This window comes from Fundulus heteroclitus, unplaced genomic scaffold (assembly GCF_011125445.2).
Source record: "Fundulus heteroclitus isolate FHET01 unplaced genomic scaffold, MU-UCD_Fhet_4.1 scaffold_138, whole genome shotgun sequence".
In the NCBI taxonomy this organism is placed as follows: domain Eukaryota; kingdom Metazoa; phylum Chordata; class Actinopteri; order Cyprinodontiformes; family Fundulidae; genus Fundulus; species Fundulus heteroclitus.
This window is the reverse complement of record NW_023396550.1, coordinates 18049-22569: the sequence shown is the minus strand read 5'-3', so window position 1 is coordinate 22569 and position 4521 is coordinate 18049. Positions and strand designations below refer to the sequence as shown.

At 42.2% G+C, this 4521-nt stretch overlaps 2 long non-coding RNA genes across 3 annotated transcripts; both read right to left on the bottom strand.

The window, feature by feature from the left end:
* Positions 1-480: 480 nt before the first annotated feature.
* On the bottom strand, positions 481-1360 carry LOC118558633. The gene is made up of 3 exons (XR_004928402.1): positions 1272-1360; positions 1081-1172; positions 481-824 (listed from the first exon to the last, which is right to left on the bottom strand). It is a non-coding gene; the product is annotated as an uncharacterized LOC118558633 (long non-coding RNA).
* Positions 1361-1371: 11 nt separating this feature from the next.
* LOC118558631 lies at positions 1372-3856 on the bottom strand. 2 transcript variants are annotated; one of them, XR_004928399.1, is made up of 5 exons: positions 3802-3856; positions 2711-2824; positions 2497-2643; positions 1842-2421; positions 1372-1560 (listed from the first exon to the last, which is right to left on the bottom strand). It is a non-coding gene; the product is annotated as an uncharacterized LOC118558631 (long non-coding RNA). The 2 variants fall into 2 exon arrangements; XR_004928400.1 differs by lacking the exon at positions 1842-2421 and having other exon boundaries at positions 1383-1560.
* Between the last annotated feature and the right edge of the window lie 665 nt (positions 3857-4521).

Here is a 4521-nt window from a genome sequence, read left to right as displayed (position 1 = left end):
GTGGACAGCGTTCTAAAGATAAATTTAAGAACCTCATTAGCTCCACCCACAGGTGATGGTGGGTAAAGTTCACTGTTGAAACTATTCCATGGTGATTCGTCTGCATGGTCGACATAGAAAGAAATATGCATCTATTAGCAAGACAATAGAGAAAGACTCAAGTATGGATTTGATTTTTTTCAATATCTGTTGATGTCATTATTTCAAATATGTTTAGTTTCAATATATATATATATATATATATATATATATATATATATATATGTGAACATTTATTATACAAGTGTAATTATTTATGTAATTTAGTAGATGTTGTTCATGGGTATTTTTGTCCTTTTAAGTCAGAAATGACAATTGTTGCATTCTAACTGGTATTTTTTACAGGTGAATTCTGACAAATCCAGCAGCATTGTGACATTTGTCAATGTCAACCAGAGTTACTAGAAGCTTCTAGTTAATAAGCAAAAGTTTTACCTAAGAAACACATTGTGTCATTTCACAATGCTGTGATGTCAGGCACTAAATAGCTTCTTTCTATCAGTCCATAAATCAGGAGACAGAAACAGTTTGTCTGGTGGATCAAATCCGGCAGAAAAAGATGAAACTCAACTGGCTGCAGATAGATATACGTCAGTATTTAATAGAAAGAGGACTAAAGTAGATCAAGTCAATATGTTTACAGAGCTTCACTGACAGCCAATCAGAACTGCTCTCTGACGGTCTCATCAGGTCAGGGAAGTCTGAGGCCAAAGGTCAAGGTTCAAGGTCGGGTCCATAATCTCTTTCCATCCATCGGGTCCAGCAGGAAAAGCCCAGCCTAGGAACTAGAGACGGGCTTTTATAGGACCGCTTCCTTTAAACAAGAAATTAATTTGACAGTCAAACTTGATTTTAAACTAAAACGATCGTTCTTCCTGTTTTCTCCAACCGAGCAGCAACAGAATCAAACATCAAAGCTGCATTTGGAGCTTTAATCCATCGCCAGAGAAAACTGGGATGGAGTTTAAATACGATTTGTTCTAATTTTTATTATCATTATTATCACTATAACTAAGTAAATGCGATATCAGAGGCTGGGACCTGGACATGCAGACCCGACCACAAGCTGCTTGGTTTCCTGCAGAAATCTGCAGCAGCAGCTGATGAAGAGGAGGAGGGACGAAGCTGCGGTTCTGACGTCAGAATGAAGGTAAACGTGGTGCCGCCTCCAGCAGGAAACCCAGCAGGTGGATTCATGTCAGGAGAAATGTGGAGCAGCTAAAACCACTGACCTGGTGAAGCCTCTTATTAATGACGACTTCTTCACCTTGTCAGCCGTCTCCTCCATGCTGTCCTCCATCAGACTGGAGTCTTGGTCTTCCACCTGCTGGACGGATGTTTTAGATATCAGGGATGACTGAGACGTCAGCAGCTACACGGCTAAAGGCGACTCCTTCCCACCTGAAGGTCTTCCAGACTGGCTTCCCAGCCGCTCAGGGAGCTGCTGCTGCTCTGCAGCGTCTTCCTGCTGCAGGAAGCAGGAGGAACGACGGGGAGGAGCCTGGAGATCACAACCTCCACCTGAAACAAAGCCAATAAACTACCTTTCAGATTTCTCTCTGTTCTATCCACCTTATTTTTGAACAAGGAAGTAACTCTGGGTCCAACTTCTGTGTTTTTTGTTCTCCACTTCCGTTTCAGCGCTTCCCTCGGCCAAATAACATCAGCTTGACTGAAATGATAAACTGTTGCAGCAACATTTCCAATAATTGCAGAGCGATGGAAGTGGCAGGTCAGCGCCGCAGCCTTAAACTATTCATGACTGAGAGGATGACATGAAGAAGTGTCCTCTTAGAACTTACCAGGACATTTTAAACCATCTTGGGTCGTCACTTGGTGCGGACGGCTCTGCTATGTGAATGTACCAAGGCGAGCCTCCACAGTGGAAAAGTTAGCACGGTGTTAATGAACAGCAACATGGATGACCTGGTATTCATGGAGGCTGATGTCCGTTCAAGCCAAAGCAAGTCCAGCGTTCACTCTGCTGGATCCTGACTACATCAAGCGGCTCTACCGAGACCTCAGAGCGCTCTGGTGCTGCGGCTCCAGGGGAAGTTCTTCAGTCATGCAGCGGTGATCTTAGGGAAGGTAGGCTGATGAATCGTCTGAGTCAAAAACATAATGGCTGCTTCCCCGTTGTGATTAGATTGCTGCTCAGTTCATTTTACAAAGACAGCAGTGCTAAATGTTTGGGAGTGAACTGATGTTCTAACTGGATATCAGAACTTAAGGCTCAACAACTTGAGGACGTTGAGGGTCTCGTGGTACATGGAGGCACACTGGCTGACGTTGACCACCATGCAGGCCTTGCTGCTGCTGCAGAAGAAGCCCTGCAGGTAGTGGGTCAGCTTGCTCTCCCTTAATGGGACGTGCTGCAGGAGCCTGGAGGCAGCAGACAGCGGGTCACTCAGGACGCTCCAGGACCAGAACTGGTTCCCAGAACCATGAAGGTCCTACCTGGTGTGCTGGTTGTGCTGCAGAGCCTTGATGCATTTGCCCAGAATGAGCAGCGAGGCGTTGATGTTTCCAGCCTCCTTCAGGTCCTCTCCTTTGTTCTGGGTCCTGGAGCTGCGCTCAGAGCCTGCCAGGTGGCACAGACACAACCTGCGGGACGTTAACACCGTTAGCACAGCAGACACTCAGAGACGCTGAGGTGGCGCCGGCTACTCACGCGCTGACGGCGTGGACTGGTGGCGGCTCGCCGTCCTCCACTCTCAGGATGCGGATGGAGAAGATGCTGTGGCTGCAGCAGAAGCTCAGACTTGGAGCCCAGCAGGACCAGAACCTGCAGCCCCATAAATACAGATAATCCCCACAAACACATTTATTAATGTAGCTTTTATTAAAACTAAATTTGTTCCATTAAGAAATGTGATTCTTAGCACTAAACTACACACAGTAACATTTTATTTTTCAGTGTAGTGACATTTATTGATGACTTTCTCAGTACCTGCTAGTTTTAGAACATAACATTAAAGTATTTGGCATTTGACATTTTAAAATTTTTAATCCCCCTGAGCATGAGAAAATCCTCGTTATTCGATGCTGTAGCGCACATATTCCCTAGTTACTGGAGGAAAATAGGGAGTACCAATATGGCGGCTGGTGGCTTCACAGCGACTCGTTCTAACAGCGGCTATTAGCACTCCAGTGTATAATAGAGATCAGTGATCAAAACCGACTCATACAAAAAAACAACCTGCATAGAGCAGCAGCTTTTACATTAATCTCTTTATCTTTTTATACATTTACCCAAATCAACTGTTCAGTATTTATCCTCTTTTTAATCTTAAATCAATGAACGTGAACCATTCAAATTGACAAAGTATCACATAAAGCTATAACATTAATTTTTAAACAGCCCACACACACAAAATGGTTTATATGAATTATTTTAAATCACATTTCAATCATGTTTGTTAATCATTCATTAAATAACTGTCTCTCAATAACTCAAAAGCACACTGTTGATTGTTTTAGCTCATAAAACCAGCTCGCTTAACTATATAGCATTAGTTGGCATATAGTAATAGTACAAATCACATGCAGCAATAGCTCAATTAACACAGATAATTTACACAAAACGCAATTTTTTACATCCTCAATTCACTCATATACCTTCATCTGTCTCCAGCTGGTTTCAAACATCGTCTCCAAGCATAACAATATAACAAAGATACTTTCTCCATGAAATCAGTGAGCAATCAGCCAGAATCAGCAGTAGTTAGCATGCTATGCTAAGCGCTAATCATCATTACTCACCGCAGTTTTCACTCGACAAAACACAACAACACGGTGATGTCCCGCAACCAAAAACCCTCCTGGCAGGTGCAGATAATCTCCTAGGATCAATAACTCAAGATATAACACAGTTTTAATCAGTATTTACTTAGTAACTAGTTATATTGACGCCTCCTGTTCTAACTCTCTCTAAACTGCAGTAACGGCATCAGCGCAAAGAGAAAAAAGACAAAAGAAGAAGCGCGTAGAGCTTGTAGTTGTGAATACGCTCCCTGCTGGCAGAAATATGGAACTACAACAGAAACAAACTATTGAATATTACAAATAATACAAAATGAATATTCTGCCTTTTTTTAGATCACAAGGGAAGTGAGGAAAGCTTTTCCAAATATTCCAGCCATCAGCTTTTCTACATCAAAAAGTACATGGAAAAGGAAAGAGTTGCTCTGGGTGAACAAATACTGACGGCATCAGGTAGGACCAGGCAGGACACACTAATAGAGTATATGTTCTGTCACTTTTTAATTGACGGGTGATTAATGACCCTAATCATTTCCGGTCCCCCTTGATTTCCGGTCTCCCCTTTGATTTCCTGCCTTACCCATATTATATTATTGTCATTAATACGATATTATTATTAATATAGTTATTAACTTTATTATCGTGATTATTTAAGTATGTCTAATGATTCCTTTAATACACATCCGGCTACTTAATTCAGTTTATCCACATCCAGTTATT